The 13,288-nt window shown below is 41.6% G+C and overlaps 1 protein-coding gene across 2 annotated transcripts in view; it reads left to right on the plus strand.

Annotated features, from left to right (window-relative positions):
- GPC6 (glypican 6) overlaps nucleotides 1-13,288 on the plus strand; it is a 970,469-nt gene that overhangs the window by 782,984 nt on the left and 174,197 nt on the right. The window lies entirely within an intron of this gene.

The raw sequence follows: 13,288 nt of genomic DNA on the forward strand, positions 1-13,288 counted from the left end.
CTGTTAACTACACTGCCATATATTTCCAGCATGCTAAAACTGTAGCCTTGACCTATGTTACTTGACATATTGGAGCTCTGACAAAAAATAGCATCAATCCTACAAAGGGTGCTAGGGCTGAAGGTGGGGTGAGGCAGGTGGAAACAACAGTGCTCTAAGGGCAAACACAGGGTCTCTCACCCCTCAAATATGTGGGCGTACTTGTCTTATGGGGAAAATATACTGTAAAAAGCAGCTCTTCAGTTTGACTGAAATGAAACCATGAAATTACTTACAACTGGTAGCCTGCACATTATGGCCGAAGGTTGTGAAATAAGGAATGATAAATGACCTAAATTAAATTGGTCTGGCTTCTGAACTGCAGAGAATGCAGTAGAAACCACTGAAGGATAATAATGTTTTCCTTCTGACAGTCAATCCCTGTGTGTGAAAAGCTTCTATATACTGGATGCTAAAATGTTCTCTAAATTTTGCACCTTCCTCAAACATTCCGAGGGTGAATTGCAGAGCAGGAGTGACTGAGCAGAGATTTCTTCATACCTGCCAAGCCAGCACCAATTCTCTTTTCTGGAAGAATAAGGTCTTACCATCAAAGGAATAGAAGAGAATTAAGAGGAAACAATGGTTGACCCCTTAATGAGGGATAATTGTAAGTGAATAAACAAGTGGCTGTTGTTATCAGGGATAACTGATCAAACATTAAAACAATGAGAACTTGTGCTCATTCCTTTCTTTTGGTGAACCATGCAGATTTCGTTTATCCCAGAACATTTTCTATCAGTTCCTGGTGTGATCAGAGACTTTTTATATCAAGGTAGCTTTATTTTAATCCATATAAAATAGGAAAGAACAAGAACAAGAACAAAATTAGTATACTGTTTATGAGTTACAGTTTCATCAATCATTATTGTTACATATTCTATTAAATTGTTACATAATCTAAAAGATTATAGATGAAACAAAAGCCATAAAACAAATATTGGGAAACTGTTTTTAAAAGAATAGTTTAAAAAGAAATGTAAAGCCTAACAGTCTATGGAATGAACATACAAATATAGTGTAGCCTGTGCAAAATACAGTGCGCCCTTGCTTTACGTGGGGGATCCGTTCCGGACTCCCCCACATAAAGCAAATTCCATGCATGCTTGAGCACTATTTAAATGAATGTGGCTTGTGCACGTGGTGGTGTGGCAGTGCAGCGGCGTGCATGTGCCATGGGTGCACACCCCATTGCTCCCTACGGGATGCGCCACCCCTTCCTCCCCAAGTATGCTGAAAGCTGCGTAAAGCACACCCATGTATGATGCAGGTGCACTGTAATAATTTTTTTTCTATTGTTTGTGGATTCCTCATCTCAAAGTAATAACTTACTTTATTTTATCTCTAACTTGATAAAAAAAAAAGTATGAGAACACAGCACCTCTGTGACCTTTGACCTTTTGAATGGAGATGCTTAAGACTAGCAGAATAGCATGACTATGGAGATTATTGCATTTACCTTTTTGCCCAATCTGGGCACGGGATGAGATTGGGCCAGAACAGGGGGAAATGTGTGTTATCGCACACGAAATTGCTGCTGTGCTGCCAGCCAGCCACCACCCATCCCCGAGCCAGCTGATTTTGAAGGACAGAAAGCTTCTGTACAACCAAAACCGGTGGGATAAGTGCAGCTTGGGGACAGGTGGTGGCCAGCTGGCAGCGCGGCACCAATTTTGTGTGCGATAACACCCATTTTCTCCTGTCAAAGCCCAATTCTGTCCTGTGCCCGGATCTGGCAAAAATGTGTGTGCAATAATCTCCTAGGACTAGGCTGGTTTGATAAAAATTCATACTGAGACAAGACATTCAATCTGGAGATTTGGGGAGCATGCACAGAGTGGTTACAGGTCCGTGTGTACCAATATTCACTTTTGGCTTACCACCTCAACGGTCCCATTGTCTGATTCATTCACTTGCCTCCCCTTCCTTCTCTAATGGAAGCATAGAGTGTTTCTCCTCATTCAGTAAAACCAGGGGAATTAGAGGACAAAAAGAAGGTGGCATAGTGGGAACAAGGGACCTTTTGGAATTGATTATCAACACAGAGTGAAGCCGAATCAGAAATCTCTTTAAAACGCAAGTGGGAATGAGCTCTCAGTTTTACTTTGTACTCTTCTTTCTTTCTTTCTTTCTTTCTTTGGGGGGGGGGGGTTGTCCTAGAAGGAATTCATGGTAGTTTATAAGACTCTCCTTTGCTTGCTTGGTTGTTCTCTCTCTCTCTCTCTCTCTCTCTCTCTCTCTCTCACACACACACACACACACACACACACTATTTTATCCACTCAGCAACCCTGTGAGGTAGGTTAGATGGCAAAATAAGAGTATGAGATGAACCCATAATTCCTAACTGAGTTTTGCATTTGAGTGGGGATTTGAATCCAGGCCTAGTGTGACACTAGAGTTTCATGCCTAGGAATCACTGCAGCCCTCCAGACTCCTGGCATTCATTGCCATTGGCTATGCTGGCCAGGGCTGCTGGGAGATACAGTCCAACAACATTGGGAGGTTCACTCAATTCACATCCCTGTTCTAGGCACTACAGATTAAATTATATTGCACTTTGTGTGGCTTCTTTAAGAAAACAAAACATATTTGAAATGAAATGTCTTGCCCTTAGTTTTGGAAAAGCTAAAAATGTTCTAACAGTCAGAAGAGGGGAAATGAGTGCAACTTAGTGTACTGTGAATGTCAAGAAAAGATGGGGGGGGCGCAAATCCTCACTTTCCTTTTAACTGTTCAAAGATATACAGCACCATATTGGGATAATTCTCTAAAGTTTAAGTAGCAGATGGGGTAGAGAGAATTTCTACACAGCTTTCTGAAGTTGGCATCAAAATCTTAACAGCAATTTGAAAATGGAAAACTAGACCTATTTTGAACTTCCAGTTGTGGCTCTGAAAGCAGCTCTGAAAGCTGCTCTTGCTTCTTTGAAAATAAGGATGATGGAGGAATTTACAAAAAGTTGTCTTTCTTTTTGTGAAATGCCTAACAGAAAAGAGGTCCTAACAACACCCATATTTTGTTCACTATATTTTTTTTTTCTTCATGGGTAGCACCAAATTTCAAAGGGCCCTTAACTTACATGCGTTTTTATATTTATGGGCATAGGATGGCAACATTCAGCAAATGATGTCAAAGAAGACACTGTGTGTGTGTGTTTTTGTGTGTGTGTGTGTGTGTGTGTGTGTGCGCGCGCGTGAGAGAGAGAGAGAGAGAGAGAAGGCCAGACACTGGGTTATCGGTTGTAAAATTGGCCACTACTTACAAATATCACCAAGTTATATTTATACAATGTGTAAGAAGGAGGGGACGCTAGTCCTGATGGTTCAGGATCAGCTAATGGGTGGAGATGTCGGCCATGTAGGCCAGTTAAACCTCAGCGCAGGGCCTTCCAAATGTTCCATGTCCATCAACTTGGGTTGTGAGTATGATCACTTTCATCCATCCTGATTTTCCTTCTATTAACCCCATTGGTTAACCTCTACTCCATGTTAATTGTGCTCAATGTCCCTTCCTCCTTTCTATATCTGCCACAGAAGGGGGCCAACCTAGCTTGGCACTCCTTCCTCCCTGGGGCTATATGTGGCTGGCCAAATCATGGCCAAAGTCTCATGAGATCTGTGGTCATGTAAGATTGCTTCCAATCATGCTCCAAGTCTCACAATGGTTGTGCCACCACGAGACTTCATGAGCAGCTCTTGTGGCAGCCTTCTGCTCTGGCTTGGCACAAGAGGAACCCCTCCTGATGTATCAGGGCAAGAATAATAAAATAAATAATTAAAACTTTTATTTGTATCCTGCTTTTTGTAAAAACAATCAAAGCGGTGAACAACATATAAAATCATACAATAATATACATAATTTCCTGCCCTTAAAAAAGAATTGAACACATTGAGATTAAAATTACATAATTAATATTTAAAATCTAATAATCACAGGCTGGGTTATAACAAGACCAAGAATATCCATGGTGTATGGGAGTGATTACTATATGGCCAAGTACTCAAAGGCCCAGTACATACCCTCCCTGAAGGACGCCCTCGTCACGTGCGAGGGGCGCCCCACCCACAAATCCCTCACACATGATGAGGGCATCCTTGCTGTGTGGAGCTGAATAGATGGCATGCGCAGTGATGATGTTACTTCTGCACGGCATCCAAATGGAGCCACGCAGCAGCAATGTGCTTGCACCGCCGCAAGCTATTTGTGGTGGTACAAAAAGATGCCGCTTTTTAGCTGTCCTTTTTGCATAACAGCACCACGCAATATGGTTTCTGCGGCGCTCCTACGCAGCAAAGAGAGGCAGCTCCTGGCTGCCTCTTCCTGGCGCTCTGTCTTCTGAGACACACTGAAATAAGCCACAAGGTTGGTAGTTTTAAAACAACAATTAAATGTTTCAAGACAGTTGACCTTCTCAAGAACTGTTCGAAATTTATTATTCTATCTTTGCTGCCCCAGAATGGGTGATGTATTTTGGGGAGCATTGTGTACCATTGTACAGTGATGGTGAGGTTGAGTGTCAGTCCTCTCATTCATAGATTTCTCTCTCACACAGAGACATACATAGACAACCTTAGTTTTTGCTACTCTATCTAAAACTATTTTTTAATAAGTGAAAAGTATTATTAAAGGATGAATTAGGACTTTTGAAGCTGGAAAGAAAGAGGAGGCTTCAATTTCACTTTTCTTGACAACTGCATGTTTGGAGATTGCCAAACACTGGAAGCTTACAAGGGAGATCCTTTTCCTTCCTGGATTAAAAGGATCAAACAGATGGAGACAAGTTTGTATCCATTTTTATATCTAGAAAATTTGCAGTCACTCTAGAACAGCGTCTGAACTTTTGGACTAACTAATATTTACAATGGGAGAATAAACACATAAACAGTATTGAACTGATCTGCAGATCTTGCAACTAAGGTCCAAAACACAGAAATAATCCAGTTTGAGACTTCTTTACCTGCCCTGGCTCAGTGCTTTGGAAGCCTGGATATTGTAATTTGTTGTGCCACCAGAGCTCTCTGACAGTGATGGTTAAATGTCTCACAAATCTATAGTTTCAAGAATTCCCTAGCATTGAGCTAGAGCAGTTAAAGTGGTCTCAAAATGTATTATTTCTGCAGTGTGTTTTGAATCTGAGTTGAGTTTTATATTGTTAAATTAGGGGCTCTACAGACCACCCCTAAGGGGCAGTTTGATGCTGCCCTTTTCCTGGCCAGATAGGGGCTGCGGCAACCTCACGCCACTGCTCCAATCTGGCCATTGGAGGGGGCAAAAAGGAGCTGCAAAAAGCGACTTTTTGAACCGCCCAAAGGGCACCATAGCCATGATGGTGTGGCAGTATGACGCCCCTTCAGCGCTGCGTCATCTGGATGCAACACCAGAGGCATGCCATGATGCCATGCATTGTCTGGAGCAGTGTTCAGCATCATGGTGCCCTGGGGGAGGAGTCAGTGCATGCATCATCAGGACACTGTGCCCCAACTCTGCGCACAGGGCAGCCTTTTGGGCCGGTCTGTATAGGGCCTTATTTTGGGTTTTATTTCTACGTATTCCTTTTGGTATTAAACAAATGTAGTTTTGTTAAAAATTAGGGGAAAAAACCTTTTTATGAGGGCCATTGGTGATGAGAAGACAGACACACAACACATATTTTCCCCAATAGCAGGTAGTAAACATGCATCACTACTGACTTAATTATGGCTTTTACTATTTCAAAAGCTTTCTGTAAGTTTCTGCCTTTATCTAACTCCTACATTTCAAATTCTGAAGGGGAAAGAACATTGTCCAAATGGTCCTTTATAAAAATAAATTATACTCGACAATGCTGCAGTTGAGATTATTTGCTCTCTCTCACTCTCGCTCTCTCATGGATCTTTTGAAATAAATTACTTTATAGTCTCTCATCTGAATTTGCTGCAGAGTAAAGTTGTTTAAAATGAGATACCTTTCACAATAACCTTGAGTGTAGATTATCTTTAAGTGTAAACAGTTTTTAAAAATTCTATTGATATTTATATTAGTGAATGAAACTTGGGGAGAAGATCCCATATGCACAAGATTGAAGAAGCGTCACACCTCACAGTACCAAATATTTTGGTCTTTCAGGTTTAGGGGCAATATATAACCTTAAATATGTACCTTTCTTTCTTTCTTTCATATTTAAGAAAACTCGGACACATGGTTTGGAGGGGTTCTTAAATAGAGTCTTTCCTGCATAAATTCTTTCTCTCTCCCTCTTGTCACCAGACCTTGATGCACATCACTGCATCAACAAATATATGACAGCTTCATAAAATCTGTCTAATTTTATTCAGGAAATAGTTGGGGGAATATGCTGGCTGGTTACCAAGTGCTTTCTCATGGAAACTAGAAAGAAATGAACTTTCTTAGGTTCAGGGAAGAATTATGAGCTGTTAATAAGACCGGTGTAGGTAGTGACCATGACTTGGTCTGCTGCTTACATGCAGGCAATACTTATATTTATGTGGCTTCATCAACACTCAATTTAATCTAGCATGCACTTAAGTATACTAAGACAGACTGCTGTTATACGCCAGCCTCGGGGCAGAGTGGGGACATGGCATCCACATGATAAAAAGGAGTGGCATTTTGCTGTTCCTTTTAGCATCCGGGAAAGGCCAGATCAGGGCCATGGCATGTAGTTGCCATGACCCTGATCTGGTGCTGAAAAGGGTGGTCTGTTTAGACTGACAAATACCAATGAAAGATCTTAGAGTTTGAACAAAAAACCTCAGGGTTTTATTTTGCCAAGATGAATGCATACCGTACAACATTTCACAGATGATAATTGGAACATGTGTGGCCAAGCAACATCAGAATGTCATCAGGATGGCAGAAGCTATTAATGAGGGAAAACACACAAACTAAGTGAGGCTGCAGCACTTTGCTTTTGCCTGAGCCTACTGAGAAGGAAAAGCTTATGTGACTCTCCTTCCCCCCTTGCTGATTATTTGCAAACTGCTTTTATACTTTCAACTCAGTTTGCAGCAATTGAAATATGCTGAAGATGAAGGAAGGAAGTGGAAGGAGGAGAGAGAAACTGGGACACTTTAAAAGTAGCTGAAAAAGTGGGATGACAGAGCATTAATCAGGACTTGCAAAATCGTGACAGTTAGATGGTATGCTCTTGATCTATCAACAATCCAAACATATTATTAACAGGTCACCCTCTTATTTACTCCTCTCTCTTTCCTCTGTTGTGTAAACTGAGTGCAAACTACTTCTGCATTTTTCAGCAACTGAAGAAATCTGAGGACAAAGGAGGAAAGTGCAGGGATAAGAGATAAGCTGGGACATTTTAACAGCAACTGAAAAAGTGGGGTGCCAAAGGATTAGTCAGGATTGCGCTTGCCAAATTGAGATAGTTGGAGAGTAAGTGAATGTAGCATTAGATTCTTTCTATCTGGCCACAGCAGTCTCTTCATCGCAGAATGGAGAGTTCCTTACTATTTATTTATTATTTATTTATGGTATTTATACACCGTCTTTCAGCCCTAAAGGCTCTCAGAGCGGCTTACAATTATTATTTTTAATTACACAGTTCCCTGCCCTCAGGCTTACAATCGAAAAAGACACGACACAAAAGGAGAAGGGAATGATGGTGGGGAAGGGGATCAGGTCCAGCAGGTCTTCTCTTTCTCTGAGGTCTGGACCAAGGCAGATGGACTGGAGGGAGGGCTCTGCTTCTTAGTTCAAGCTAGGCCCGATGGAGCTGGGCCTGCATCTCTCCCTCCATGGCCGGATGGCACCAGATGAACTGAAGGGAGGACTCTGCTTCTTAGAAGGCACTTGGAAGACAGAGGTCCACATGGCAGTAGAACCAACAGCTTCTTCTTCCCCCTGGCCTCAGATACCCACTGTGGTCCTCCCATTCTCTCAGCTGAGGTGTTTTGCAGCAGATCCCTGTCAGGCCCTGGTTTTATAGCCCTAGCAGGCAAAGCAGCTGTGAGTGATGGTAAACACAGTGCCTACTGAGTCAAGGCCTCAGTCCTGAAGAGAGAGGAATCCATTTGGAAGGCAAAGAGAATTTAAGAGCAAAAGTATCCAGTAATCAGATTGGATCAGGCCTATGTTTGAAGCACTGAAGTCTTCAAACAGCATTTTGCAGCTATCAGAGTAGGATATACCCCACGCCATCCCTGCAAGTGAGGCCAGGACTGCAGACACCTCCAGGTTCAGCTGGGCTCCTGGGGGAATCTGCCTGTTCCTGTGTTACAGTATTAAAAAGAAAAAATTAAAACAAAAGCAATATAATACAACTGCTTGTCTTTAATCATTCATCCATATTATTCTGTCCTTCACTTTGTGCTGGAAATGGATCTAAATTAAAAGCAACCATGCATCACTGGCTTCATCATTTTTATCACAGCTGCCTTGAGTAAAATATGGATGAGAGTTGAATAATACAGATGGAACAGTATGAAGGAAACTAATGATAACCTCTCTAGTTGATATGGTCATCATTTCATTCGCACTATTACCCCCCAAGCAATATAATGTATTGAGGTAATCAGACCTCACCCCTGGTGATTACACAAATACATATTTCATAGAGTTCATCTGCCACCTGAGTTGTGGGTCTTGGAGGCGTCTGTGTTCAAATTTCATCTTCTGGTTGACTCTCAGGAATTCAGAACATATACAAGCAATTTATGCAAGTATGAGAGACCGCCTGCCGCTCTGGTTTCATTGTGAATTGTGCCACTGATTACTGGAATTGGCACATAGTTATATACGTTTCCACCCTGATCTTTTCTGATTTAACACACTGCAGTGAGGAAGTATTATCTGAAAATGCATTAAGGTCCTAAAGATAGTAAAAACAAAACAAAGCAAAATTGAGTGAGTGATGCAAAATTAAGCGATCTTGGGGTTCAAGAGAGAAAAGGACCAATAATAGTCTTTCAAGCACTATGCCATGCCAACATTTTACTGCACTGTCCATAGGATTTGTTTTCAGATAGAAGGGAGGAAATCCCATAAGAGACTACTTCATAGCATCAGACACATACATGTATAATGATCTTTCTTTGCACTCATTGGACATAAATGAAAATATCAGTGCATTCAAAGGACAGTTTGTCATTGACTTTTTAAATGCACATTTTGTATATTCTTTAAAAGTGTTTGTAAATGTGCCTTTTACCATTCTGTTGGTCAGTGAGCACAAATGGTACCTACTTGCACATTGCAGAAAGGAGGAAATGCATCACCCAAAGAGATGACAAAAAAGGATACATGTCTGCCTTAAATTTGCACCTGGTCATTTATGTCTCTAGACATAAATTTACACATATTTATGATAATTTGAATAGAAACACAACTTATATCAGCATATTGAAAGAAGACTGGCCAGCTGATCTGTATGCCTTCCTGATCTACTGTCCAGAGCTTTATGGTAACCTCAAGGTTGCTTTTTTCCTTTCTAGTTTTTTCTTCTTCTTTAAATATATAAACCTTACTTGAACTGGACAACCCTTCAAATAAAAGCATTCTTGAAACAGGAAAATTCTTTTTTAACAGAGGACTGGCCATAAAAAACACTCCTTTAATCCTGTAAGTGTGACAGTGTGGCTAGGTGCATGCTAAACATCACTTTCATTGTGCATTGCTGAGAAACACTGTCAGGAAAAGTCATCCCCTTTTATAGTTTTTTTGTGGGGTTTTTGGGCTATGTGGCCATGTTCAAGAAAAGTTTCTTCCTGATGTTTCGCCAGCATCTGTGGCTGGCATCCAGTCACAGATGCTGGTGAAACGTCAGGAAGAAACTTTTCTGGAACATGGCCACATAGCCCGAAAAACCCACAAAAAACTATGGATGCTGCCCATGAAAGCCTTCGACATTCCCTTTTAATTATCAGACAAGTCTTGCTAAGCAGCCCAAGGACCCCAGATTGGTTAAAACACAGAGAGGGGGAGAGAGGGAAGGAGGGAGAATGTGTGTGTGTGTGTGTGTCATGGAGGTATTGTCAAACCCCAACATTTGGGTGACAGAACAGAGTCATATCTGTGTCCCTGCATTGAAAAAAATAACAATCAGATTACTGAACATGTGTGAGAGAGCCGAATATTTAAGGCTGGTGAGAGTATTATAACTCCTACAACAATGGCAGAGGATTCTAGATGTTGTAGTCTAAAAAAGTAATGTCTCCAAGCTCTCATTTGAGGAAGCATGCAGTGTGAGATGCTTGTGCAAAGAGGAGCATATTTTGGACACTCAGAACTTATTGCCTTTCCTTATTCTTAGATGTAGATGTACCTAAACTGGGTATTGTAATGTGCAGCTTCTTACCATTACTTCTGAGTAGACAAGAAGAAAGATGGCTTGGGGAACGCTTTGTAGTAGATATGCAAAAGAGTAGATTATGGAGGCTCTCAGAACATGCTGCTAGATTCCAAACACTGCTTTTCTGTGTGGGTCTAAGATCATTACTGTTGGTGGTGGTGGTGCTGCTGTTTCCACTGCTGCTGCTATTCCTTCCCTGTGCATTCAGCACTCTCTGTGTTCCACTTTGCATGGGTTGCAGTGGTTGATCACCTTCATCCACATTATATGTCTGTGGTGGATTTCCTCCCCCACTGTTTGACACTCTTGATCTTAATGTTCATGTGCTCCACTTTCCCTTTCCCATGCTGCTGAGAAATCAAAATATTGCATTGCCTCTGGTGGCTTTAATTTCTGCCCCATCAGTCCCAAATGGGGTCCAGCCTTCTTTGATTGTTATTCCAGTTTTACAGATGAGAAACTAAAATAGGTGTATTACTCATTCAACACCTCTCACCGCCACTCAGTTGCTAGAGCTTGGATTGTAACTGAGATGTATCAAGGTCAATATTTACAGGGTCTGCCCTGGGGAAAAGGAATGCTGAGGAGTAAGCTTTGGTGCCTGCAGTCACATTTTAATGAGAAATGAATAGTAGAACAGCAGCTTAGTAATCAGCTATTAGTTTAAGCAAATTTTAGCCCAATGTTGTTGTTTTTAATATGGAATACCTTCTCCCTGGAAGTTATATTGTCTTTTAGTGTTTTGAATTTTACCCAGAATCTGAATGTTATTCGAGTTTTCATCAGTGTTCCAAATCACTGTGAATTCTTGCTGGAATATTTTGTTGTCAATGACTTTATTTGACAAGTTCCTGAATGGAGACTAACAGGAAGAAACGGTGCCAATCAAACCAGCTGTTTCCCTTTTATTTTCCAGCAGAGAGAAAAAAACATGTTACAAAAGAGGCAGCTGTTGCTTCTGGCACTTCATTTCCATACCATGTTTTTGATACATATAGTTTTTTTTGAAGTGATAACATAATTTGTTTAACAATATATGTATAAATAAATATAATGTCTAGTAAGCACATTTTATAGACATGGGAAAATCATGTAGAAACAATTTTTTTAAAGGATCCTGGTTTGTACGTGTATGTGTGCATATGCGGGGAACAAATTTCCACATATATATGTGTGTGTGAGAGAGAGAGAGTTCCATTGATTCAGTGAGTCTACTCTTGTTGAGATTTACAACTGGATTTAGGCTGAAGTTTCCAGCAGAGTACTGCTAAGACCACTCTTTTTAAGCTGCAGCATACAATACAGTCGGCCTTCCGCATTTGTGGATTTGACTTCTATGGATATGATTAATCACAGATTTGATTAATATGTTCTCCCTAGGTCCTCCAGCATGACTCTAACAGAGGTTGACCATAGAGTTATGCTGGAAGACCTAGAGGTTCCTAGAGAAACATGTCTGTAAGCATTTGTAGGTCCTCCAGTGTGATTATATCTGCCAATGCTGGGTGTGGACTTAGAGATGCAGTGGAAGACCTAGAAAGTCCTAAAGAGATGTTCTGTCAGGAATTACAGCGCTTTATAAATAAAGGTTAATAATAATAATAATAATAATAATAATAATAATAATAATAATAATAATAATAATAAGAAAAGTGTTTTTTTCCCCCACTTGCGCAGAGGTCCTGCACCTTTAACCACAGCAAATGTGGAGGGTCCACTGTATTTTTTAATGGGTTTGACCATACAGTAAACTTGTGTGAGTTGATGCAACCTCTGTGAGGTGGGTCACTGTTAGTTTTAGTTTCACAACTGAAAATGTGAGACTGTGGCCCCAAACAGTCAGGCCAAATGAAGTGGCTTCCAGCTGCTTTGGAGGCATGGCATTCAAACAATGCACACCTCTAGTGTGGCCCGAAGCCACCCTGAAGACATGCTCTAGTCCTTTGGAGGAGAAGCCAGGATAATCTGGCTCCTAGCAGCACTGCTTGGGTCCTGCGGCCACAACCTGCTTTTGGAGAGTGGACTCAGCCACTCTTTCTTGCCTGTTTGCTCTGGCGCTAAGATTCAGTTCACTTAATCTCCTCAGCTTACATGGATAGGAACTCTGTTTGAAGCAATTCTGTGAAGAAGCAGCAGCAGCTCCCATTACCTATCAGTCAGAATGCTCAAGTGATGCCACAGCTACCGGATTACCATCTGCACTGACAGAAAAGAAAAAGGGAGAAGAAACTCATTGCTACCGTTGCCTCACAAAAGCCCCATTCTCCACATGGCACATATGTGTATGCATCCTTTGAGGCTGTACAGACCAGCGATAGCCAGCATCGGGGCAAAGTGGGTGTGTGGCAACTGCACACCCCATGCCCTGTCTCCTCCCCCATGCCAGTGTGATGCCACTTGCCCCACCACACAACAAGAGGCATCACGGCACTCCCTTGGTGCAGTGTGTACATTCACTGCACCAAATGAGCAACAAAAATGGCACCCTTTTCACAGCTCAAAAAGGCCAGATCGGGGCTGTGGTGTGCAGTTGCCACAGCCCCAATCCGGTTAGGAAGGGGTGGTGTCCCACAACCCCTTAGGAACTGTCTGTACAGCCCCTTTGCTCTCTTTAAGAGTGTGAAAGGAGGAGGAGGAGGCAGTAGCATTGCCATGCTTCCTCAGTTTCTTCAAACTTCCTTATAGTTATTAGCTGATGGCAAGTGGGAACTCACATCTAACTACATCATCAAAAGAATTATGAACAAAACAATTGACCAGGTAAAGCCTATGCTAGGCCCCAGTCCCAATGTGGCTTATGCTCATAATAACATGTCATCTGACAGTGTTCGGTACCCATACTATATAACTTTCCTTTATGACTTTGATACTGGGAAACCACATGGTGCAACAAACAACTGGGTTATATCCATATCATGCTTGCCCTGTTCAATACAGATA

Source organism: Sceloporus undulatus, chromosome 3 (genome assembly GCF_019175285.1).
Source record: "Sceloporus undulatus isolate JIND9_A2432 ecotype Alabama chromosome 3, SceUnd_v1.1, whole genome shotgun sequence".
Classification (NCBI taxonomy): domain Eukaryota; kingdom Metazoa; phylum Chordata; class Lepidosauria; order Squamata; family Phrynosomatidae; genus Sceloporus; species Sceloporus undulatus.